We start from the raw sequence: 27,847 nt of genomic DNA, 5'->3' as shown, positions 1-27,847 counted from the left end.
GATAATATCCATGAATATTATACATCATCTCACATGTTTTTATAATTTGTGGTTTACAAAGTGCATAGAGAGCTCATTCAGTCACAAAACATTCACCAAAAGTTTGATTTAGCGGCATGTTTAAGATTCCATGGAAACACGAGCACAGTTTTAATACAGAGATGATGTGTGCTCATCCGGAGAGGTCTATTCACTAAAGCAAGATTTTTGAAGGCGAGTTAAACATTATATATATATATATATATATATATATATATATATATATATATATATATATATATATATATATATATATATATATATATATATATATATATATATATATATATATATATAATACACACACATGTCTGACTCATTCTCCTTTATCACCTTACTGCTGGCGTAGAAAGGTATTCGTTACTCATTTTTTATTTAACCAATGATGTCTAGATTCTTTACTTTCTCTTTAAATTATACATACAATTCTTAGGGAAAATATGAATCACCCTGATAAAATATTAATTTAAGAGTTATTTTGGAGAAGAATCCTTAAGTGCTCGTTTTTCTCATAACATAGCGTGTCCGTGTTGGCCAAGCTAGCTAAGCCGCTCATATGTGTTGCATGACCTCAGTATACCAGGAAGGGCTGTTTTCCCAGAGCTCATGCGGAGACAATTTATTCTCCAGAGCGGGACCTCCAGGAAACCCACGAGAATAAGGCCTGCAATCACTAGTTTTTGCTAGAGGAATGAGTAGAACTCTTTCATTAAATATGATTTAATATGCAAATTAAAATTTCAGGGTGCAAATGAGTGTTTAACCCCTTGAGGACCAAGGCTGTTTTTGTTTTGTTTTTTTATACACCAGACTATATGGACCAGACTATTTCTAGCACTTCTGCTTTGTCTTTGTTTAAACTTGATTTCCGTGGCACTCCTACATACAAATGACATACTGGGTTTTCTTCAGAATAATCTGGGATATCATTATGAACGATGTATATATCTCTAATTCATAGTGTCCTTAAACACAACACTATATCTTAAACTCTTTTTGGGCTGTGGACAACAAATGTTTTTTTAACAACATTTTAGTTGATTTTCTAATGATTTTAGTTATGATACATTGTGCTACATTTTTTTAAATTTGTTTTCTATATTGTTTTCACCTTTTTTTTTTTTTTTTTTTTGCAATTGTTTTTACATTAACCTAGGCTCTAATCCTAAAGGTGTCACATTGACATCACAAGGGGTCCCATATTTATTGATTTTAATTTTATTTGTATTTTTGTTTCTGCCTTGTCTCGCCGCGATCACACCTTGTGTGGGCAGGGGTGATAAACTGAAACCCCTAAGGGGGTCTCATTTACTATGTCCATACCTTGTCACAAGCACTATAAGGGTAATTGCACTTGAACCAAGTACTTGTAATTGCACTTGTCCTTGTCAGACAGCTTGATCTCCTGTGAATCACACTCATTGAACAACCACATTTCCACATACTTCCCAACTGTTAAAAGGGGGACACAGTTGTTTTAGGGAGTCTGATTAGGGTAGGGTTAGGGGCAGGGCTTTACAAAGACTACTTATGTCCTGCTCTTTCTATACACATTATTGTTACTTTTAGGGCTGTTAAAAACCATGATACACTCATGCCCATTGATAATGGAAAAGATAAGACACATGGGCGTAGGAACCGGGGGGGGACACATCCACCCCAGTAACTCATGCGGGGGGGACCGATAATGAAGAAAACCCCCTCAATAGAAACGCCGCAAATGCGGCCCGCGAGACCTCGATGTGCGGTCCGCGTAAGATCGGCAGCCAGGGCAACCGATCTTACGCGGTCCGCACCTCGAGCCCTGCTACTTACCTGTGGGAGGGTCTTCTGTACTGCACAGAGGAAGCGGAACCCAGCAGAGTTCACGTGCCATCCCATCACATCCTGCTTCCTCTGTGTAGTACCAGAGAACGCAGAGGGAGGCGGCGCCCCCTGCTGAAGTCTGTGAGCGGCATCGAGGAGCTGCAGTGCAGGTAAGGGGGTGGGGAGAGTGTTTGAGTATGTGTGATTGAGGGAAGTAATTTGTGAATGAATGAGTATATGAATGAATGAGTGTGTGTGTGATAGCATGGATGTGTAAGTGCTGGAACCTAGGCATGATGTGCATGTACTGGCTGCCTGGGTATGATAGGAGTGTGACTCCTAGTGTGAGAGATGGGGATAAAGTGGGGATCTGATGGGGGAAAATGCTGTCCCCCCCAGATTTTTAGGGGTTCCTACGCCCATGATTAGACATCGGGGAAAGAAAGCGGGACGGCGGATTTGGAGCCAAAAGTGGTACTGTCCCCCCTAAAGAGGGAAACTTGGGAGCTATGATTCAAGTCCTCAAGGGTCACAAGCAGGCTACAGTTTTTGGACATCTCAGCTTGAGCACAGGCATTTCAATTAAAACAATCATTAATCTACTTGCTTTCCAGCAGAGCCACAGAATTTCTGGCCCATTCGCTGGCCTAGACAAAGGTAGTTGTGCAGCCGTACTGTAGATGCTCAAGGCAACCAGTAAATTGTTAGATACAGAGAACTGTTTTAAAAATTAGAATTTTAATACAAAGACAAAGTTATTAGGTTTAGGTGGACAATTGCTTTTTCACATGTATGATATAGGTTTTGATTAATCCTTTACCGTCCATAAAATACATGATCATTTAAAAGCAGCCTTTAAAATTATCATGTAATTTATGGAAGGTAAAGGATTAATCAAAACCCATATCATGCATGTGAAAAAGCAATTGTCCACCTAAACCTAATAACTTGTTGTGAAACCCTTGGCGGCAACAACTGCAATCAAATTTTTGCGATAACTGGCAATGAGTCTTTTTACATTGCTGTGGAGGAATTTCGGCTGTTCTTCTTGGCAGAATGGTTTTAATTCAGCCACATTGGAGGGTTTTTGAGCATGAACTGCTTTTTTTAAGGCAATACCAGAGCATCTCTATCCAAGTCAGGGCTTTGACTCGGCCTCCAAAACCTTCATTTTGTTTTTTTTAGCCATTCACAAATGGACTTGCTTGCGTGTTTTGGATCCTTGTCCTACTGCATAACCCAACTGCACTTCAGCTTTAGGTCACAAACTCATGGCGGACCATTCTCCTTCAGGGTTTTCTGGTAGGAAACAGAATTCATGGTTCCATCAGCCAGGTCCTGAAGCAGCAAAGCATCCTCAGACCATCACCCTGCCACCAGCATGTTTGACTGTTGGTACAATGTTCCTATTGTGGAATGCTGTGTTATCTTTACTGCAGATGTAGCCGGATACATGTCTTCCAAAAAAAAACACTTTTGACTCATCAATCCACAGAATACAATCCGAAAAGACTTACACCAAGTCATCAAGATGTTTCTTGGCAAATGTGAGATGAGTTTTGTGTTCTTTTTGGTCATTGGTGGTTTTCGCCTTCAAACTCTCCCATGGATGCCATTTTTGAACAGCCTCTTTCTTTTTGAGGAATCTGGAACATTGACCTCAACAGAGGCAAGTGAGGCCTACAGTTCTTTACATGTTAGTCTGGGTTCTTTTCTGACCTCCTTGATGAGTAGCTGAGTAGTGAACTTGTACCAAATTATCAGTTAAATTGGTTAAAAGGATGATTTAGTAAGGTGGCAATAACTTTTTCATATAGGCCCAGGTGGGGTTGATAGTTTGTTTTTTTTTGCTTTTAAGCAGATTATCTTAAAATATTAAAATTAGTTTGATCTGAAACTTGTTACAAATATGCAAAAATAGAAGAAATCGGGAAGCAGCAAATAGTTTTTCACAGCACTGTATCGCTAATTTAATAAGGCCCAGCCTATGTATCCTAATGATAATAATAAAAAAATAAGGCAGTAGTTATAGCAGCCATTTTTTAATATTTGTAAACAATACATGGTTGTAATACTACACATTTTCTGTGTTTTCTGCATAAAAAAATATAAATATTTTAAAATACTAATAGCCAATCAAGGCAAGTGTTGCAAGTGAATGAAAATCCTAGCACACTAAATTTGTAACACAATGGGCTGGATTCTATGCTGAAGGTAAATCTTTCACAAGTAGTTGAATGAATAGTAAACTTCTCATGGATTGTAGCGGAAAAATACAAAAAATAAAAAAACTGTTTTACATTTTATCTCGGTAAGTGGATCTATTTTTTTTTTCTTTTCTTCTATTGGGATCTAGGCAATGACTGCTGTTCAGTTCCTTCCGATACACTTATCTCTAACATTAAATAGCCAAAAATATCTGTGATCTGTAAATCTTTTGCAGATGGCAGGCCCACCATTATCTGGAAACAGCTCTTGCAGTATTTCTTCTCTGTCAGCTCATTCCATATTCCTGCCCTTCAGGTGGCCCTTGCAGTTCAGCCCAGGGCAAATCACCGTGTATAAAGAACTTTTTAAATACAGCTTGTCATTCCGAGATGTTTCCTACCCAGCATGGAGCTGCACTCCTCGCAAATCATGTATCACCCCAAGGTCACCAATTGCCACCCCTAACAGCCATGTGAGAGCTTACGATATTCTAATGTCTTCATTCCAAGCTGACAACCCGCCAAGGGGCTATATAAATAAAAGATAATAATAATACGGGGCATTATGGCTGGTGGCTGCCAGCGGCAGACATGGCACTTCACTAATTCTAAACCTGCAGCTGGAAAATGAATTAATATAAAGCAGCCCCCAGAGGCACGCTCTAAAGGTTTATTTATGGTTCAGCGTCCATCAAATTAAACAGCACTTTTTCCATCTTTTATTTTTTTTTATAATTCCACTTAACTTTCTCAGGGTCCTGGCAACACAACCACCCAAGATCCTGTGCTAGCGAATGCCCTTGGAACCGTTTAATGCTATCCAATAGATAAATGGATTAACTATAAATCAGAAGCAATTATAACAATAATGGCGAAACTACCGATAAGTATAGTGTTCATTTTTGTTTGGTTCTGTATTCTGGAAGTAGGGGTGCATGCCTTCAGCTGGGTGTGTGTCAGAACAGAAGGGGCGACTTATGTGCTTTCATATGCGAAGACCACTGCATACTCGCGCATCAGATTGCTGTTAGTCTGTATCTTTAGCTGAGTTTTAGAGAATCGCCCTCGAAAGTGAGCCAAAACTCAAGGGTTCCAAATCTGTCCCACTGTTCTAATAGATCCAGGACACTTGACAGGTATGATATCTACAGTATAATGAATTGTAGTGGTTGGTTTGTGGTTTCTCTACCGCTAGACCCTTAAAGCAGCTAGTAACGGCATGTCTGAGCAAACCATAAAGGTTATGGGTGCACTCGGTTGTGTCACTCTTTGTTGTAGGGGTCCCTGTGTAAGCCAATATAACGTACCTTATTTTATTAAATCATTATTATTTATTATTATATTTTAAAAAGGTCCAGCTGATGTTTCTGTAGATCAGGAGTCCAGCACCCCTTTCAATGTTTCCAAAAGGATCATCCTGGGAATAACGTATCATTGGATATCACGCTGTACATTGAAAATGTCTCTGTAAATGGTTATTAACTTTGGCATATAGTGAGTTTAATTTTACCACTGATATACTTGGCAAAATTCTAGTGATCTCATGGAAGAATAATATCCCCCATGGGTTTTAATGACAATAATAACAGTTTCATTTGATTTCCATAACCTCATCCACGTTTAATGTAATCATATATATGATGTAATAGGGAGGTAAAGCAGTTAAAATAAGATGTACTTACATTCAGTTTTTTTACTCGTGTTTAACGTAGGCCGACAAAGAAGCATTTATGGAAGGATATGTTCAGTATGAGTTATTGGTCACACATATGCACACTCATATGCAACATTAACTCTGCGAATGCCATATAACCATGTATTGCATAACCATCTAGTACTTGTAGATTTCTAGAAGATCTAAACCATATCAGTTGGATGATGGGTGCAATGAACCCATGTTTGCAGGGTTCAGTATGGACTGTGACGTCACATAATTCAATTGGAAGATTGATTGCAGACAATCATTCTTTTTAATTTTTTTTTTTTTTTAAAAGCAAATCATTTTTTTTTCTTTCATGTAATGCCGGGATGGGTAGCTAGTTTTGCCATAGCATTAATGAGCTGACTTGGACATTCCCATCCCCCCCCCAGTAAATTAAATTATGGTTAGGTGTTTGGCAGAAAATGTCTGCATTATAATAGATATCCTAACACCATATGATCATTCTGAGCTTTAAAGGTAATTACTGGCATATTACATGAATACACCTGTTGTTATTGTGGAGAATTAAAGTGTAGATGTAAAGCCAGTGTCTTTGACTGCATTTTAATAACATGATGTTATTTGGAATTCTGATACACTGACCTTTAAAGTAAACTGTAAACCTCAATTTAAGAGGTGAGTCCAGTGATATATTCAATTGATGTATAACCCCCCACCCCTCGCACGCGCTCTCTCGGGCGATCAAGCCCTCAGTGTCCCACAGCACAATAGGCTGGTTACAAGAGAGATCTCTCCAACCCTCCTATTTACACTATAGACACTGCGCGGCACTTCCCCGGGGCTTCTATGGTGGAGCACTGGAAGGTTATGTGATGCCGGCGCTCCCTCATAGAAGCCCCAGAGGAAGTGCTGGCAGTAGCGGAGTTTGTCTGTGCGCATCGGCTGCCGGAGAGGAGGATCTAGGTCCTCTGCAGTGCTGAGGGCAATCTGGTTCTTAGTTTTGCAGTCAGACCTCTATTTGAGGTCTGGTTATAAGACGACCTTGAATATAAGACGAGGAGTATTTTTCAGAGCATTTGGCTTATAATCGAGCAAATACGGTAGTTATGTTTTTGATATTTTACTTTATGAGGGTTAGTAGCAACATAAGTGCCATATACTTACAGACCGCTTTTATTCCGTAGTGCATTGTCTTAACCCACTTTAAAATGAAGTAATATAAAAAAAAAAAAAAAAAAAAAAAGGGAGGGCATGGGGCACCAGAAGCTACTCTTGCTTGGGATGCCATTTGGTCTGGGACCATGCCTAAGTATGCCACAGGACATAATGAACCCAAATTCTTTGTAGATTTTCCCCTTGGACAGCAGCCAAGGTAAAAGTTTTCCATTTTAGTAAGAAATTCTACCCATGCGTCGTTCAAATCGTTTACCCATTGTTGCCACTGGTTTACATTGCTGTTCTTTTTAAGAGATTATCTACAAGGAGGCTATGTTGCTAACGCAAGTCTCCAATTTTAAAAGGCTACCATATAAGGTTACATTTGTTCTTTGAGATGTAACATTACATTTTTACAGACTGTCGTATTTATAGTTATTTGTTCTAAATTCTGGCTCTCGTTTTTTTCTCCTTTTGAGAATGCCCATAGCTGTAATGACATCATTGTACAAACTGCAATAAACTTCTAATTAATGACTCTTAGTTCACAATGAAAGGTTTTTAAAAGGAGGTGAGCTACTACAAAAGGCAATTGTTTGGCCTTTATTGCTGAAACTACACAGTTTCAATTATTGTTTAGTATTATTATTATACTAATATTTATATAGGCCCATGCATTAAAAGAGCTTGTAGTTGTGCATGTATGGCCATTTAAATGCCGGAAGGCTAGGTCGTCTAATACATTGCGATGTGTTACTCAAACGTCTGACGTGCAGAAGGCTTTAGCCAAGTTTCCATTGCTGCTCAGACACTCTTTCTTGTACATGGTACACCCTATGGAGGTAATTAAGGGAAAAGGGCAACCTCTTGTAATAAGTGCACTGGTGATATGTTGTGTCCATTACACTTAGGCAACATCTTCTGATTCTAAGCCCACAGCAGCTAGTGAGCCAGAGTTTGTCTATTCGTGGTTAGGGTTTATAAGCCAGGCTGGGTGATCATTTAAAAAGGGGTTAGCAAGATGATATGATTCTGGATAAAGGTTTATTTAGACCAATTTACCCTTCATGCAAAGAATTTTAGAAATAACACATGGCACCTTACAGTGGACCAGTCACCCTCGCAAATCACTTTCTTTCCTGATGGAACTCATAAGCATGGCGTAGACCCAAAGCGACCCAGAAACACCCAACTCCCTGCACATAATCGGATAGGCATTTTTCTGGGCTCACTGGGCAATGCTCATCGGACTCTGTTCTAAGTGTCCTAAAAACTACTGCATCTGGATCCCCTGTGAGTTTCTCTTGCTAGAAAGATCAGTTTGGCCCTGAAGGGCCAATTAACACTTCATAATGGAGGTTTAATGCTTAAGTCATTATCAGAGTAGCATTTTTTTTTTACATTGCGTGATCTGGAAAATTAGCATTCTGCATTAATCAGAATTTTTGGGTTCGGATCATACAGTAGTGACACAATCCCTATATAATGCTGTAAATACAGCTCTATAGGCATGCGTCTTCATGTCCGCTGATATGTGTATAGAAATTGCCTTGGCAACAAGAAACACAAACAACACAAATCCATGTTTATCACAGGAGACACCAGTGCTATCTGGATAGGGCTCAAGGAACAATTGCGGGATGTTTTACTCACGCCACCCAACCCCCACCCGCGTATTTAATAACAATCTTCATGGGCATCTGGGTTTATAATCTATTAGGTGTGAAATTCAAAATTTTAAATTCTGGGTTCCTGCAACGATCCAACGTTTAATATTTAAGAGAAGAAGGGATGGTTATTTCTTATACTGTAAGGAGGGTTATATTTTCTGTTGATGTTAGTGAATGTTTTTTTTAAATAATAAAATATATTTAATGTTAATTATGTTTATAAAATATGTAGTGGCTCCCACTATAGGTCTTCATTGTGCATATATGTATATGTTAATATACACAGCCCAGCAAACGAGGCGTTTGGAGCATTTTTACCAAAGGAGATGAGCAGCTGCTGTCATAACTAGTTCTAGGTAAAACATATTTTTTATTAATAGATTTCCTCATTAAAACTGGGTGTTAAAATCATAAAATTATTTGATAAAGAGGGCGAAAATCTATTGTATTCTCAGGAAATATCTGTTGGTGTATCAGGTCTGTCTGACCGGCACACAAAGTTCTTCTATGTAAAAAGTCACAATGATCTTTTGGGGTGCTAAGACAAGTGGATTTGCTATACCCAATACATATCTTCCTGCTCAGGACATTCTCAGCCATCACCCATTCACAAGTCCTCTAATGCATATTAATGGCCGAAGGGGATGCTGTGTTACTGATGCATAGCTGCTCCTGGGAGGTATGGTTATCCTTGCAAGGCACCGCTGAAGGTAGACGGAGGCCAAGAGGTTTTCTGCAGCTTAACTTAATTGGAACAGAGCAAGCTTTGTCTCCGGTATTTCTGTTAACATCATTTGAGACTCGCTATATGTGAGCACAATATCACCCACAGTTCTCAATACCTGAAGGTCCAATAAAAATGTAATTTCAGCAGTGCTTATTTTGTTTGCATTGACCAGTGGGTTGGCCCTACTCCTGGTGGTCTTTGTCTTCTGCTTAACAGTCATTCTAAAATAGAGATATACTAATGGCAAATTCTTTTTAGACCACACAATACTCAGGATTCCTGGTATGAAATGACTTGTATTATTGCTTTTTATATATACAATGGTGCTGCAAAGTGGGGATGATTTATCTTATTCATAGTCTGTCGACTTTCTCATTTTTTTGTTTTTGAATGTACATAACTTGTCTGTTATTTGTTAACACGAGGACATATACAATGTGGGTATGACATAGTATAACAGATATTTATCAGATGTAGTCTGAATTTTTATGTTTGGGTGATATGGTGTTGAGATGTCTCCTGAGTTTCATACCCTGGCTTTATGTTATAGTAAGATCTGTGGACCTGAGCTGGAGCGGGTATGTATGTTTCAACAGATTGACGGTCTAGTGAAAAAATAGACAAGGGACGCCAGAGACGCAGGTCACGTAAAGGCACTCGTTGAGGGGCCACATAGCTTTGCAGGGCTCAGAAAGATGGGTATAATTTTAATGTTTTGGTAAATAAAATCATTGGGAAAGAATGGTCTTGACTGTTCCTTTAGAGATGTCTTAGTGGTTCCTTATGAGGCTAAGTGATCCCAAGTGTGAATGTGATTGTCTGTATTATGTGGTACGCAAATAGGGAGTGACTTCAAACTGGAATTCTGCTTTGCGTGCAAAGACAGCAAGGAGGGGAATGTCCTCAGGGCTTCCTCACTGTAACATTTTGGAAATCTTATTGTAACTCTTAATGCAGTTGACTAATACTATGTATAGCAGATTTTTTTTCATATTCATCTAGGGTTAGCCACAACTAAACATTCAAAATAATTCTCAACAATAACATTTTAATCCTAACCTTAAGCAATATTAACCAACAAGGCAGCCCGATGCGTGTGAAGTAACACAAAAACCTAGAGAGTTACCTGCTTTCCTAGTGAAAACACGCTATTTTTATTGATGGCGAGTGAACAACTTAAAGCTATCTAATGCATTTAACATCCTGAAAGGAATAATCCTCTTGTATTGCTATATGGTGTCGATGCCGAGTTCACTTGAGAGGTAGACGATACACATTAGAAAGTGTGTTTTGTAGTTCTGCTTGTAGTATAGTAGAAGTATCGCACGATAGCTACAGCGTTTCAATTTGCAATTTAAAAAATAATAAAAAATAGAGATCTTCCATTTGAAATGAACTTGCAACCTGAACTCACTTCATCATACATCATGAAGGACCTAGCCCAGTGAACTTCTGCTGCAGGAAGAACTCAGCTGGCCCTGTATGAATTATAGTTAAATCAGAACGGGCTCTCCAAAGTCACCTCATCCATTAAATTATGCTTTATGCAGGGCAGGCTCAGTCCTTCTTATTGGAGAAAGAAGGAGTTGGCCTTTCATAATGAATAGTGAATGGGGTAATTGAAACCACAGCCCTCCAGCAGATGCTCCTGCCAATGCTTCCTTCATGTTGAGGGTGAGCTGGTGAGGCTGATAAGTACAATATCCACATCTTGGTATTTTTATTTAAAAAGTATACATAGTGCTGGGTACTTCAGAGATGGCTGTACTGTGGAAGACAGACGCCATATTTTTCCTTTAAAAATTGCAGATTCTATATCGGCTGGCTAGTTTTCAGCTTGCCTTTTCTCTACCAGTCTTAGTAGTACCATTCAGCCAGTGATACATGTGCAAGTAATCTACGGCGTTTAAGGCCTGCTGTCTTCCTATATGATTTCAGAACCCAGCCATTGCAAACAGCAGAAGCCATATGTAACGGAGCTGGGGGAAAAGACTACAATGCCATAGGGAAATAAATCTCCTGCTAGGTATCAAGGACAGGATCTCAATGGGCGATCAACCATTCCCTAACCACTCTTGGGATTTGAAACCTGGTTACAGGTGCAGCCCCTGTGCATATCTAAGAGAAATGATCCATGAGAAGGAAAAGATTGAAATAGTTTCTCAAAGGAAAATCTTTACAAATACTCCTGCATAAGCTTTGAAGACATCTCTATTATGGATTAAATAGTTACCCACTCGTTTTGTTTATCCATCTTTGATGATGTAGTTATATCTATAAATCATGCACAGTGAGAACTAAAGTCTGACAATTAATGTATTCTATAATGGATTCCTCTAGATGGGCATAGTGTTATAAAATATCATTTGCTGATGGACAATTCATTAAAGTGTTTCGACAATACTCACTAGAATACAAAGCTTTGGAGGACTATGTTGAAATGTCTAAGATACATGTTAAATATATGATTCCTATAGAACAGCCTATATACCATGCTGGTTTTAACTATAAATCATTCGTTCTTTACATTTTACATTTTGCCATCTGTAAAGCAACACTGAGGAAGTCTCTAGGTAACTCCAGGTCCATCAATAGTTGTAAATACCTACCCCACCTATTTGGGGTATCGGTTCTCTCGTGATTATAGCAAACATAATAATCCAGGGCCCAAAATATTTAGCTACATTTTAGATGAGGTTATTGGAACATGTGATCTCCATATAGTAAATCAGAATGTATGTTAAAAATGGTTAGACTTCAATATTTCAACAATTCTGTAAATGTAATCCTCTGCAGTTCACAATTTGTTCTCTTTCCGTGTTTATGGAAATTTAGGAAAATCCAGACACGTTGTTGGGAATTAATAGCTTGATATTTACAAGGTGTTCTAGATTTAGGCTAAAACAAAAAGAAACCTGTATGTGCCAGACGCCTTAAAACACTTGTTTCCTAATCTTTGAAAATCGTGAAAGGAATTCTTTACTATCATGTGAAATGTAGCCTTGACATTTTCTTCTTGTACATTTTTAGCCTATATCATGCTTTTAAACATTTCTCTCCCCGTGCTCATGCAGCTGCCAACATTTAAAACCATATATTTTTCAGATTAAACCATCTATTACTGATAGATAATGACAGAGCAGAAGCTGAAGGCACCAGTTAGTCTGCATTAGCTCATGGCTTGTGGATAACTACAGAGAACCGTAAGATCTGTGAAATTCTACCTCTGTTCTCTGACTTTTCACTGCCTCTGACGTGATGAATGGTCCTCTTTGCCAAATTTTTGACAGGTCCCCTTGCATACTGCTCTGGACATGACCCCCCATCTTTACACCATTTCGGGGTGACATGAAATGTCCTCCTCTCTGCCGTCCCCAAGGTTAACATGACTGTATAATTTATCCCATTTTAGAATACATGGATTACTGCCATATTATCAAGGATGATGTAATTCCTGTTAACTAAACACTTCTGACGTTTACCAGGTGACAACCATTTTCTTCAAATGGTTATCATATTTCCAGTTGTCTGTTTTAGATTATATATCATGTAGCTAAAAGAAACATTTGTGTAATGTATTCTTCACATTGTCTGTATTACACTGGCTTACATATCCATGTTAATTATAAATCCCGTCTTCTCCCAAGTTTATTTCACAAGAGAAATTTAAAGTTCAACTTCTGGGGCCAACGCATGCTTAATGATATTCTTTAAACTGTAGAAGAACACTGAATAAAGAATATAGATTTTTTTTCAACTGGTTTTCATACAGGGTCATTTGTATCTGGATCTCCAGGAATCTTCCACCTTGAACCCGACATAAAGTGACGTCAGCTTGGCTCCTAAGAACTCAAAGCTCACTGGGGTTCAAAGTAGTAAACTAAAGCATGTTTGTTGCTTCTTCAGCTCTTGGAAGAGACTTGGCCCTTTAACACGGTGAATAAAAGTTTTGACATAGCATCCATAATAATATCTGGATCAACTACTTTAAAACTAAAAGTTCTTTAAAAACATAGGTTTATTAACCTGTTGTTATAGAGCTCCAAAAATTCTGCAGCTATTTATTACTGAATGAAGGGACACCACTAATTAATTTAACATATACTGCAGATATGGCAACAACTTCTAATGCATTTCCACTGAAATCTAAAATATTAGATCATTAAGCGAATTTTATGTTGCAGCTTAATATAAGCTTCTAGTATCTAGTAATGTAGGTCAAATAACTTTGCTGAGACACCATTTTTGTATAACACCTGCCGATCATCCGTTTAATAAACGTATTCTTCAAGTTTCGTAAATATTGTACCAATGCGTATTATTCAATACTTGGCACACACAACAAAAGGGTACTTCTTTTATTGAATGAACCACAGAAACCGACGTTCCAGTTCTTATTTATTTTTCCTAATCCTATATTTCACAATTTAGGGCTCTAAGTATGCCTGTGTGATGGTGCTTAAATAAGTTTGTATTAATGCACCAGAAACCGATCTCGTATGTAAACCAAGGGAGCAGCCATAATGTCTTCCTGTTCTCAGGATCTACATCATTATTGACCTTGTAAAGTTCTCTCTCCTAATAAGTTGCTGATTGTGGTTTATTGGTTCGGGCAGCATTTTTTAAGATGAGGAGAAGGGAGAGAATTTCAGAACAGGAAATTAATCGATAAATGCCACTTTTCCTACTGATCCTAGCTTCTGATATGAAACGGTCTCTTTTTTTTTTTTTTTTTTTTTTGGCTTAACAACTGATGTATAAGTTGTGACAGTCAACAACTATAAATCAAGACTACTTTTTACCTAAAAAAAACAAAAAAACAAAGAATATTGTAGCGGATATTGCCCTTACCTTGAATACACCATTTGTGTGATGTTACAATGCCTTATTCTTGAACGTACCTAATAAAACAGTGCTTTTGCAGCACACTTGCCCCTGTCTGAAAATATCATGTATATTCATGCTGAAGTTTTCATTGGATTTCCTGGACTAAATGACAGTATTAACAAACACTAAAGTAGAATTAGTTCTTATAAACTATAATGCTTACATATAGTGTTCTTGAGAAAAAAAACCTCAAATTATTATACAATGGGAAACCCAGCTTTAATACCATCCAACCATCAAATCAACAATACAACGGAGCGTAATATAAAAGGGACATGCATGATTAATTGCCTTGTATTAAATACACTGAAAACATATGTGGTTTTATTTCCTTGTAACTGGTGATCATCCAGAACAAGGTTGTCAATCTGTGCTCCTGAAGTCTCAGACGTTCGTCTTTTCCTTCACAGGTTCTTATACCATGACAGCCTGGTTTATTGACACCTGCAGTGGCAGAGGCATCATTAAGACTTGTACCGTCTTGGCTTTCTTTGGAATGCAGTTTGAAAGCTCTGTCCTAAGGAGAATTATGAAGCTAAAATTATAAGTTGTCATGCATTTTGTAACACTGCACTTGGTAAGAACTGCAGGCATGAGCTATGTAGGGCAATAAAACACTCCATTTCCGGGGGGACTCTGGTGCAGCGAGCATAAGATATATATATCTTCTGGTGAAGGAAAGTCATGAGAAGTAATATGAATCCCTCAAAGAGATGATTTATTAGGTGGATAACTAAAGATGGTGGGGTCACTGATTTACTTTACATATGAGTCTTTACCATCACTCCATCTTCAGAGCAGAGCTAACTTATTGTGCATTTGTGCTACAGAAATCATTGTTCTGGAATTGATATTCTCTAAAAACTCAACATCCAATACAAAAATATACAATGTGTGATTAAACACGGCAATCTGCCCAATGAATGCATGTGTGTTTTGGTTGAAACACAGCTCTTTGTATGAATCAGGGCAAGGAGTAGGAAGGAATTATGGTGGTGTTAGCCTTTTTTACCCATCGATATGTAGTCTAGGATTATTTTTGTTGTAAGAAAGGAACTGTTTTAGGTTGTCCACATGTCCCGACACCATGTCACAGACCGTTTCATTCCAGTACGTCACAAAGTGACATGTGAATGACCCATTCTATGCCTGATGAGATCAGCTCAGAGGTTCAGGTTTTGTAATGTGTTTTGTGACCCTGTCAGTCTCGCAATTGCCTACGAACCATAGTGTTCTATTCATCCTTTCTTTCTGTTCTATTTTTAGTCTCTATTTTGGGATTTATAAAACCAATAAGATGATCATCAAGGACTGCCATAAACTTTTGGAAAGATGTTTGAGAGTGAAATAATGTAAAGTATCTCTAAGATAAGTAAATTCAAAACCTTCGCACACATTGTAGGCTAAGATGAAATTTCTCTTATTCAAGATACTTTTTTATTAATATTTATGTTTGGAATGGAAGAAAGAGCAAATCTGATGACATCTGGCTTCATAATGTTCAAGTGCTCAAAATGACATTGTGTAAAGGGACATTGCATTTTGAATACATAGACAGTAATATGAAGTTGGTCCCTCCTTTGCAGCTATAACAGCTTCCACTCTTCTGGGAAGGCTTTCCACAAGATTTTGTAGAGTTTTTGTGGGAATTTCCAAGCATTCATCCAGTGGAGCATTTGTGAGGTCAGGCACTGACGTTGGACAAGAAGACCTTGTTCGCAATCCACGTTACAGTTCATCTCTAAGGTGTCTGATAAGGTTGAGGTCAGGGCTCTGTCCGGGACAGTCAAGTTCTTCCACACCAAACTCCCCAATTTATGCTTTGTCCAATGGTCATATGTCCCAATACTTTGTCCATATAGTATGTATATCTACATATACATGGTGGGATTGTAATACCTATATATTGCTTATAAATTCTTACAGGGAAAGCCATACACTTTTCGTACCACTATTGAAATGCAAAAAGATGCATAAGACTCTTAATAATAAGTAAATCAGTGACCCCACCGACTTTAAAAATGGATAGACCTCGTTTGGGGGTTTCTCATGGGAGTCATCGCATTCAGGAAAAAGGTTGGTTATCTCCCTTACCCAATGAGCTATTCCACCATATAGCGTAATATTTGCATGGAAAAGAAAAGATCATCACTGGATGTTTATATTTCTTAAAATCCATGTCTTTGAGATGCCATTTGTCATCTTTTCTAGGCAAAATAGATAATCCTGAATTGTTGTTGGTTAGAAGCCATGTGGCAACCTTGAGACAAAGAGAGACTATAGTACATTGAACAATGCCATTATAAATCTTAAAGAAGATAACTGGTGACCCACAACTACAGTCCGCCAAAGAAGAATTAACATGGAAATCTTAAAAAAATATATTTTCTTAGGCTATGTAAATCCAAATGTTTTAGAAACACAATCTTTTGTTAAACAGCCGAATATTATCCCACAAAGCATTCCAAACGTCATATTTAATATTTGCTTATATTTAACCGTTTTTCTGCCCACCTTCCTGTCACGCAAAGGATTAACTTTATCATTCACAGCTTGCATTATTTTGCCTTCCATATTTGCATTCCTAATGGAAACATGATGGTAATTCTTTACATAGCAACTCTGCTAAATAAATAAATGCCAATTCCACTGCAATCTGCTATAATTATGTTTTGCTGACGTGTCACTTCTGACCATGACATAGCGGAGGCTGAACAATAATGTTTGTTTCGCTCCCTGCAGTACAAGTGGTGGCCCTTTCAAACATCCTTTCTGACATTACGCAGAAACACATATGTATTCATGTTATTTAAGACCCAAGCGTGTGTCACAGAAGTGAATCGAGTGTATTAGTCCGTGACAGAGTCGTGAGACTGTAGATCTGTGCAAAATTTAAAGGGGGATGTGGTTGTAGAACCTTAATATTGCCACTCAGTGGGTTATTTTTGGGGAATATTATAGCTATCTGTGCAACTAAGTAAAGCATTTCACTCAATGAGTATTTTTAATTAATTTTTAAACATATCTGCTAATTTTTTACAGGTTATTGAAGGGCTGTACTATAGAACACAATGATACTTTCACCCAAGGATTCTCAGTTCTTAGAACAAAGAGATGCCAGGGGAGGAATTAGGGGCAGGAGGACTGTCTGACTTAAAAACGCATACTTGAGATGTCCGCAGATGGTCCACGGGCGGACTAATGGCTCTGCTTACTGGCCCCTGAGCGCCTTATAATAAGGCCTTTTAATAGAGAGGTGACGTTGCCAAATTCAAAATAGCAAAAAAAAAGGTCTTATCTCTTTATGTATATAGCGCCAACAATTTACACAGCGCTTCTAACAATACGTGAATTTAAAGGGTCTGACAAAACTACCGTGTTTCCCCGATAGTAAGACACCCCCGATTGTAAGACGTATCGGGAGTTTCAGAGGGGTCAGCTAATATAAGCCGTACCCCGAAAGTAAGACATATGTCTTACTTTCGGGGAAACACGGGGGATTTGCCGGGTCCGCCACTCTAAGGGGCCGGGAAGTCCCCACCAAGGCCGGCCTTACGTGTCTGCGGCCGCACAGGATTTAAATTAAAACATCGGGGTTTTTTTTTAACTTTATTTAACATCCTCCATGTTAAATAAAGTTAAAAAAAAACTTTATTTAACATGGAGGATGTTAAATAAAGTTTTTTTAACTTTATTTAACATGGAGGATGTTAAATAAAGTTGAAAAAAACCCCCGATGTTTTTATTTAAACCCTGTGCGGCCGCAGACCCCTAAGGCCGGCCCCTTAGAGCAGGGCCGACCTTTGGGGTGTGCGACCGCACAGGGCGCCACACTCCAGGGGGTGCCAACCTGCGGCACCCGGCACCCCTCCAGAGACGGACAGTAATGTCCGCCGCTGGAGGAGCAGGCTCGCAAGGGAGCGGTATCGGAGGTCTTTAACAGACCTCCGGCTCCCTTGAGTGATTTTAAGCCGGGTTCAACCCGGCTTAAAATCACTCAAGGGAGCCGGAGGTCTGTTAATGACCTCCGATACCGCTCCCTTGTGATCTGCGCGGCAACAGCTGTTGTGCGCCGGGGTTTCTTGTCAGATCCCGGCGCACAACACTGAAGCCGCGCCCACCGCTCTCCGTGCCCTCTGACCCGGAAGGAGACAAGAACTGAAGAAGAGGAGCGAAGAGGAGGAAAAGAAGCTGAAAGAAGAAAGGAAAGGTAGGAAAGCATTAAGTGAGAGTGGATTGGTGTATATGTGTGTGGATTGGTGTATATGTGTGTGTGGATTGGTGTATATGTGTGTGTGGATTGGTGTATATGTGTGTGTGGATTGGTGTATATGTGTGTGTGGATTGGTGTATATGTGTGTGGATTGGTGTATATGTGTGTGGATTGGTGTATATGTGTGTGGATTGGTATATGTGTGTGGATTAGTGTATATGTGTGTGGATTTGTGTATACGTGTGGATTGGTGTATATGTGTGTGGATTGGTATACGTGTGGATTGGTAGGTGTGTTGATTGGTAAGTGTGTGAGAGTGATGGGTGTTATGCTGTACCATTTCCAATGTCTTTTTCATGATCTAATTATGCTCTAAAAGTACATCATAACTCCCATCACTCTCAATTTTTTCCCAATATAAGACATACCCCGAAAGTAAGACATAGTGGGGCTTTTAGGGATAAAAAGAAAGTAAGACACTGTCTTACGGTAGAATTGACAGACTAAGACAAACTGATACATTAAGATAGATAAAGCATGCGTGGTTAACATTATTATAACGCCACAAAGGTTTGCACTCCAGCATTGGATCAATTAAGTTTTACATTCCTGCATTTAGAAGATTAACTGCACATACAGAATTTTTTTTGCACTCTAGCGTTGAACAGGTTAACTACGCACTGACGGTTGCACTTCGACTCTGAACAGGTTAACTACGAACACATGTAGGTTTTGCACTTCAACATAAGAGGTTAATTACACACACGCCAGAACAGAGCAGACCGCGCTGCAAGCGTTATTTACAGCGTGCGCAGTATTTCCATCGCAATATTTATTTTTGGGTCAAATAATTTAGACAAAAAAAAAATATTACGGACTCCTGAATACAGCGCTGTATGCAGTAAATAACATTAGCTTTGACAAAAACCTTGTTTTTATCTAATATTTTGGTTGACTTTCCCGTTTCAAACGCCACAGTAAGCTGATGCTTTATGGCAATGCTAATAGTCTGTTGCTCCATAGACTTTCATTAATCAGACTGATCAGATGCTTGATTAAGACCAAGTCATTCTATTGTTTCCCACAAGCAGTGTGATAACAAATCAGGTTATTTGTCTAGTAAACTGAACAACGCATTCAAATAACTAACGTGCAGCTGCCTGAAAACATTGTATTATACAGAAAACGTAAATTATTTCTAGCAAGAAATCAGCGCAATGCTTTGGAAACATATTTTTTACAATGACAATAGAAATAAAATTGCTCCCCTTTAAAAGCATTGGTTCATACTATTATACTAGAATAGCCGTAAGAAGAACATTTATATACGTTTAATAAATATGGACCGGTGAACATGTTTCCAAGCAAATAAAAATCCTATATCTCACGTACTTATTGATACCTCTGTTATAATTAAAAAATAAATAAATAAAGGAACACATTTAAATGATTGCTATTGAACTTTTATTTTTAGGATAAATCTTGGCCATTTTCCACATTCTTGTACGATACGCCAATAGCTGTTTTAGATTATGGTACAAAATTTATTGATTCCAACTGAATTATGTCACCAAAGCTGGGACGTATTATGTTGAAGAATTTCTGATGTTAGAAGTTGATCTTTGACATTTCGGGGTATATCCTCGGCCCAGCATGCAGGAAATTAGCCACACTATTTAGTTTTATTAATAGCACATGGGCTGTATATTAGATGGTGTACGATGTGTTGAAACGGAGCTTCCTCCTCTGTGGGTATAATCCTTCTTCGAGAATCCCCGTGTTAAATGAACAAACCGCTTCGTGTCTCTCTGGAGAAATCACCCATTCGCATCTCATCGCGTTTATGGGGGCTTGTGGCCGGTGGATATCATTTATCTCTGTGTGCAAAGACTGATCGTGAAAAGCTAGTGATCGACTTACCTAAAAAGACATACAAGTGGTAACTTTATAAGCCTTTGTAGAAAGGTAGTGGTTCTTGCCAGTTCTGAATTACTCCATGACTCGCTAGTGATGCCATCGTTAGATTTCATTGGCTCTCGAGTAATGATTTTGCCAATTTAAGGTGCTGATGCACCCATTTTAAAATCTATGTTTTAAGCAATACTCAAAACTTTTCATCTTCCTTCTCGATTGGGGCTACCAGCTGGACTGCTAGCCTAGTAAAATTTCTACTTAGGGCAGATCTATCACTCTTCAACCTTATGCGGATTTAATGAGATAAGGTATCTTAACTTCCCTTTTTCAGTATTGTATGTTTATTCCTCCCCATTAACTTATGTCTACCTTATTCTTACACCTGTTGATTGGTTCAGGCAGACATTATAAGGGCCGCGTAAGAAGACGGGATAACAGTTCTGAAAATGAATTAGCTAGTGCTTGCTGCGCTGCAGGCTTACACATTTAATTAAAGTAATTTATCATGCATTATTTAACATGTATGCAAAAATACATAAATAAAAATACTTTTAAGAGAAGCTGCAGGTCCAGAGCTGCTGTGCACTGTCTCTTCTGCGGTCTGATTTGAAGCAGCCAATCAGTGGCAGGAAAAGGAAATAGGGCAAATGTACACGATTGATGATGAAAATGATAATTTAAAGGGGGTTGTAATGCAGATCTCCAAAACAGGTATGGTTGACCCACTGAAAGCACAAGCGATAGATAGTTTTAGTAAATTAATTCAGTTACGGTTAAAGCTGTTTCAGTGGCAATTCTGTAAGGTTCATTTTAACACTACGCAGCCCCAAAAAATTGCTTCGTAAGGTGTTGCAACCCTACACATAGCTCATCAATCACGCTTTACTCTTTGGTGGGTACTCCTAACGTGTTTACGGCTCTGTGTGTTTAGAACACAAAGCTAAATATTTCCCGAACCGCCAACAATTACCAGCCGTGGATTTACTCCAATAAACAAGGTTCGCTTAAGACTTAATGTCATTTGAAATGGATGATTGCGAGTTTTTCTACGCATGAGATCCTCTCCAGGAATTTGGTAAATGCTTATCAACCGTTTCCAGACTTTAACAAATCGGAGTGAAATGGCATAGAGACGTGTGATCGGTGTACTTTTCACAGCCAGAAGGGAAACTATTTCACATGCACGGAGGGGAGCGCAGTTATCTCTAAAGAAATAAGTCAAAGACTGAATTATGTTTGCTCCATTTTACGTGACGTATCTCATCTTTTACATTTAAATGTACATTATAACGTAATAAGGGCAACCTTTAATAAATTAAGGGCATCACCAAGTCTGGAATAAAATGTAGGATATTTTATATTTACAAAGTAGCGTAGATTCATGGAGGCAATTATGTGACGAGTCAAGGCGCTTGTAGGCTGACATCTACATGTTTCTGTGAAGGCATCCTTCCTCATCTGGAACCACTTGGATGAGAATCAGTGAGCGCTTGACCCCAAAGTGTTTTGATGTGTGCCGGAATCTCGGTGTAATACGGACACAGGTCTTATGGTGTTAGTTAATGATTAGGTCTGCAGGTTCTTTTCAGGTCTTACAAGCCGTTTTCTAATCTGCGCATTAAGAGAAGTATCCATTCCCGTGTAGGCGCTCGTTCTCACAATGCGTTTGGCCAGCAACATTTTCAGGGAAATTTGAACAGATGTTGTTAAAATAATAGCCGTGATTCCTTTTTAGCATGGATCTCTCATGTGCAGGAGATGGCCTGTGACCTCTCTGGAATCGTTTCAGTTGGATAAAACTTGCTGCTCCCGAGTCCAGTATTGCTTTTGTTGGATCAGGATTACATTTTGGAAACATTTTTGGTTGTCTAAACTCTGAAATTAAAATGTGACTCTACTCACAGCGCAAGGATTGAACCGTATGGTAATTATTTTGTGTAACTCTGCTTCACCCCCACATTTTATCCCTTTTTCACTCTGTGTGAAATTAAACTTTGCTTTCTCCCAAAGCCTTTAACCCATCGTCTTCAATTAGAGATGATCAGTTCTATTTGGAGCAACACAGAAAAGGTAGCATAAGCTTCTGTGTTAGACCAGTACAAGGAATTACCTACAACGAACAGTTCCATCTTCTCAAGTTCCATTATGGCTATTGCATTCATGATGGGAAAAAAAAGAAAATATGCCAAAACCTCAGAGGGCAGAGAGATCTGCTGCTCATCTCTGCAGCTCAGTAATGGACCACACCATGAGCGTACTGTATAACAAGACGAGAACCATCTCAAAGCTAGATCTGCTCCTTGCGTCGTAGTTGGGGTGGAAGGAAGGTAATACTCCAGAATGACAATACCTATTGGCATCGATATTTTCGGACCGTGGCGGCATAGCCTAAAGGAGTAACTTTAATGCAAACAAAATACAGAGCCCTAAGTTGTTTATTCTCCAAAACTGCCAAAAAAAAGAACAAAACTAGAAGTTCCCCCATCACAAATGGACCTAAAGTAGCACTTTCTCCCACAGGTAAAATCTTGTGGGGAAAAAAAAAGGAATCTCAACACAACTGAGTCTCCTCCACTGTGTACATCATGAGGACCCAATGTGTTACTGCTCACGAGGACCCAATGTTTGGACCCAAAACAATGTCGGCTGGCAGTTTCTGATAACCCCCTCCGTTGCTCCCGTCATTGTTTCTAAAAGCGCTTCCACTGAAGCCAATAATAATATCTCTCCATGGCTCAAACCTTGCCAACACAAAAGGATCCCATTAAAGTCATCAGAAAAGCAACAGAACTTAGGGTGTTGGTTGGCCCCGTAAAATTCCTGGAGGGCCGCATCCACTGCCAAGACAGACTCACAAACGCCTGTAGACAACAATGCGTTATACTAACACTATATCACAAAACATTTTAGTCTAGAAACCCTTAAGGGGATATATATATATATAAATATATATGTTTTACCAACTGGTTTACTTCCATCTGAATAGGTAAGCCAATACCTCACGGGCCGCTTGTAAGAATCGCAGGTACAGAGTAAGTGAAAGCTTTTGCACACTTGAGTGAAGTAAAAAGCAGGTTGTGCTGTAATGTGACAATAGGATGTGTTTGTTCTGCTCACACTCGATCCCCGGCTCCTTGTAAATCATACATTCCTGCGGGGTTGCATCACAGGGCCAGAGGCATGATTAATGCAAGCTGCTCGGAGAGAGAATGACGTACAGGCTCAAGCAAAGTTTACCTGAGAATTATCTCCTGTATGGTTTAATGTCTGTGTGAGTCATGTGCCGAGACCGCTACCCTCTGTTCTTAAACATCGTTGTATCACGCTTACCTCACCCAAGACATTTTTCACATTAACCCTCTCCGCCTTTAAGTAGCAGAATGTTTGACAGCAGATGTCATTTTTTTTTTTTTTTTTTGGGAGCCAGATGTTAAAGTTCAACGTTTTTAATCCTAGTCACGAGAGATTTCATTCCCTGCTTTTTCAGATGTTACTTTCTTTGTGTTTTGCTTGTAAAAAAAAAAATCTAAATATTCTGGTGATGACATACAGTATACGGAGAGTTTATTTAAAATATAACTGTGTGGTTTTTGAAGCCATATAATGTAAATCTTTAAAGGTAATGGTAGCCAGGAATGCACTGTGTTTAATATATAAATTGGATAATAAGGTTCCTGTAAAACACCAGATTCTGTGATTTTCTCATAATATTTGTGCAGGTATTGTACAAAAATCATGAAATCTTATATAATTTCAACCTTTCCCTTCTCTTCTCCACATGCCTTCATTTTGGTCATGGACATTTGGAGGTCAATAGAGTTGTAGAATCCAGAATCAAACGTTACTATATGGGTGTGATATATAATATATATATAATATATATATATAATATATATATATATATATATATATATATATATACACACACATGAAATGAAGCTCAGGATATTTCTGGTCTCCTCCCGTTTTGAGGGTCTTCCAGATGTAAAAATGCCATGGGTGTGATGTAGCAGTATTATAATAATAATAATTTTATTTATATAGCGCCAACAATTCATACAATACATATATTCAAGGGGTATGACAAGACGAGAACTGACAGACCAAGACAACCCGATACGTTAGGTGGAGAGAGAGAGCAGTAGGACAGGAGCGGATAGAATCAGGTTGAGAATGTCAGATCCCAGTACCCCAGAAAATGTACTTAGTATATGTCTTAAAGAAAAAGTAAAGTCTCATTTGTGTATTTTCTGGGATATTTTTGTCTTTACTTACCTTTTCTGACCGCTCTTCTGCTTCACTGTAGCCGGTAAACGTTCTTTGCGTTCCTGCTTCCGGTGGCATAGAATATTGAAGGTCTGGCTGTACTTTCTATCCCTGAAAGAAATACAATAGAAAAGAATTGTAAACCTTTTGGCGAAGCCTGCCCCTTCATAATACCCGAGTTTGGATGTTCACGTTCCCAGGGAGTAGAAGGACAGAACATGGTTTATCTGATAAGCTATGGCTGCAGAAGCGGTCAGGGAAGATGGTAAATTATGAAATTTCTTTCACTTGTCCGTGGCGTTTATTTTAATTTTTTAAATGAAACCTCAAAAATAATGAAAGAAGCAATGCAACCTCGCTCCAACTCTTAAATCTAAGTTATTAAATAGGATCCCTGTAGTTTTATGAATGAGTAATGGTATGAATATGCTAAAGGAGATGCACTTCATATGGCTTTAATGAGGTTAATAAGTAACTATACAAGTATCCCTTCCATGGATATAAATTGGAAAGAATAAAAGTGCAGGTTTTTTTTTTATCATATTTCAAAAACAATTAACATTGTTTTCAACACAGTATTGCCACTTGTACGATAGCCTTGTTGCGCATGAGTTTTGTTATGGTATTCACGGCTGTCAGACACCTTTTATACCCATGCAGTGATTCATGTACCTGTCTGGACAGCATTTAATTGAATTAATGCACTAAGCGATTGTTTTATAAAGGGTGTGGGAAAATTGAATTAGAAATCCCATTTAATCTGTTCATCTACCGGCACGTCTGCTGTGCAATGTATAGGTTAATATACTGGGTGTAATAAAGGGCCAAGCACACCCATTGACTTTTCTTATACACATATATAACTTAATGTATATTTACATGCATTTCAGTGGAGGGCTTACATGAATTGAGGCTTTTTAACCTCGAGGTCCAAAAAAGCTTATGTAACTTAATGCCTTTTTTATGTTAGCCCAAATACAAGGTATCAACTTTAATCAAAGATTCAACATGGTTTCATCGGGGTTAATAAGGAAAATGTATTTTTGCCATCTTGGGCCAAAAGAAAATTGAGTGTTTATTCACCTAGAAAAGGACACAAGTTTGCAGGAGGTAGACATATCTTCTTCGGATAGACCTCCTCCTCCTTCAGACCTCTGAAGTCTCTTCCTTTAATAAGTATTGTGCTCTGCGGCAGTCGTAGAGACGTATAGCAATGTATGCTGGTTTTCGCAGTATGTTCAGTAATCCCATAGTACGGTAGTTTGTGTTTTTGTGTTCAGATGCACTCATAATGTTCACTGCTGAGTAATTTGGCATTCACACACAAAACACACTGAACTATTTTCTGCAGATCTGGGAAAGTTAATCAGTATCATGTTTTGTTTTGTAAATTAAAGTACAAATATATTCCAGTGTGACTACAGAAAAGCTGTCAAAACAATCATTTTTCTTCCAACCATAAAAAAAGGGCCATAAGCGAACATTGATGGGGGGGCTATCATATGACTGCCTGGCAGGGTGCGAGACACGCAGTACGTGACCAGAAGAAGAGGACTTTTGTGTTCTTGCGAAAAACCACACTTCTACTTTTTGTATACAAGCTCTTTCATCCATGAGCTGGAAGGACTGAGAGCAAGTATCCATCCAAAGAAAATTATACCCCCAAACAAGGGCAAAGAGGGCCATTAGAAGAGTACTTTGAGAATAGAGCAGAGATGTAGAGTGCAGTGCAACGTTGTTAAGGGCTCTGTGGGTCTCAGATGTTTTTTTTTCTTGTTTGATCTTGAAGATTTAAAGGACCATACTAAAATCGGTATTGCTATGTGTAATTGTAGTAGCTGACGTAAAACCTTTTTAGCCTTCTTAATGTGTTGATAGACGCAGGGTTAATCCATGGCTACTGGACACTTTGACCACTAGATGGCAGCGGCAATGTCCGACGGTCAGTGCCGTCTGGCAGAGAGAGAACGAGAACAGCAGCATCATTTCTAAAGCATGTTCAATGGGTTCATAATCCAGGAACCTTTTTTTGGAGGGGTACAAAGGTACTATAAGTCGTCAACTTGGGTTTATGGGGAACTTCCTTATTTTCTACTACTAATAATGTAACTTTGTGACTTTAACCTAAGGGAACAGGTCACAGGGGAACCTGCTCGTAGAACCCTAGCCATTGTATCACAGGAAAAACATCCATATTTCTGTGACAAGGCCAAATGTATCCATTGAAAAATATTGAAACCCGACATATCCTGGCCTAGCATGACTGAGCCCAGACCTCAGGTCCAAGAGGCCACAGTCCTTTGATACAAAAGCGGGCAATCAACCATCGAGGCGGCCCCACAGATAAATACATGACAGGGCATAGACAGATGTATATGCAAACAGTATTCAGTCCAGTATTTGGGGGTAAGGACATGCCATGAACAGCCTATATCAATACAAGAGATAATATATATATATATATATTTAGATATAGGGGATATTTTTGATCTAGGACTGTCATTTTGTAAAAAATCTAATCAACATGAATTCAGTTATTTATTATTTGTCATTTTACTTCTCTTTTTAGGTAAGACTTCTGGGCTACTACTCATCATTTTGGTAATGTATGGTTGATACATTGTAATAATATTTGATTTATAGTGCGTCATCATATCCTAGCAATGTAGTTTGCTATTTATTGATTTTATTTATTTTGATTCTGCGGGCAGTAAAATGTAAACTTTTTTTTCCAGTTTAAATGGACATTTTTATTATATAACTGACTGTGACAGGAACTCCCTTAAAGAGTTAACCTGATTAAAAACCTAAACTGAATCGCTATGAGGTAGTGGCTCTAAACGACTTAATTGCCCTTATTATAAGAAGGGCTTGTGTACTCTTTGTTTTGATGATGGATCTGAAAAAACAACATTTGGATTAGCAGTTGGTGCCAAAATCATATAGATCTGTCATTGCTTTATATGAAAATGCTAAAGGCTTCGTTCCTTACACCTGGTGACTGAATTAGCTCGTTACGTATGGCTTGTGTTCCAGAAAAACAGAGGCCATATGGCAAAAATGCAGCCGAGTGTTAAAATATATCATCAGATAGCGAAGTAACTGCTTTATTCTCTGCCTCCGTCGGATTTGTGTTATTAGACAGGCCATGTGTTCAGGAGGCCACATTTGAAATCCCTGGTGTGTTTCTGTATGTAGCACTATGGCAGGGAGCAACGAGGAAACTAGAAGTCAGAAATTAGTCTACACCTAAAACAAATGTCTGTTCTGGATGGGTTTTTTTTTCTTTCTTGAAGCGAA

General features: G+C 38.6%; 2 protein-coding genes across 2 annotated transcripts in view; one reads left to right on the top strand and one right to left on the bottom strand.

Moving 5' to 3' along the window:
• CMSS1 (cms1 ribosomal small subunit homolog) overlaps positions 1 to 27,847 on the top strand; it is a 150,398-nt gene that overhangs the window by 70,893 nt on the left and 51,658 nt on the right. The window lies entirely within an intron of this gene.
• The window catches only part of FILIP1L (filamin A interacting protein 1 like), a 127,170-nt gene that overhangs the window by 67,075 nt on the left and 32,248 nt on the right, over positions 1 to 27,847 (bottom strand). The window contains exon 2 of the mRNA XM_053456933.1: positions 24,557 to 24,658. The gene's annotated coding sequence lies outside the window, so the exon portion shown is untranslated. The remainder of the gene's footprint in view (positions 1 to 24,556; positions 24,659 to 27,847) is intronic.

Source organism: Spea bombifrons, chromosome 2, assembly GCF_027358695.1.
Source record: "Spea bombifrons isolate aSpeBom1 chromosome 2, aSpeBom1.2.pri, whole genome shotgun sequence".
NCBI classification, from domain to species: Eukaryota; Metazoa; Chordata; class Amphibia; order Anura; family Pelobatidae; genus Spea; species Spea bombifrons.
Note: the sequence above shows the minus strand (reverse complement) of the source record. Positions and strands in the feature narration are given on the sequence as shown.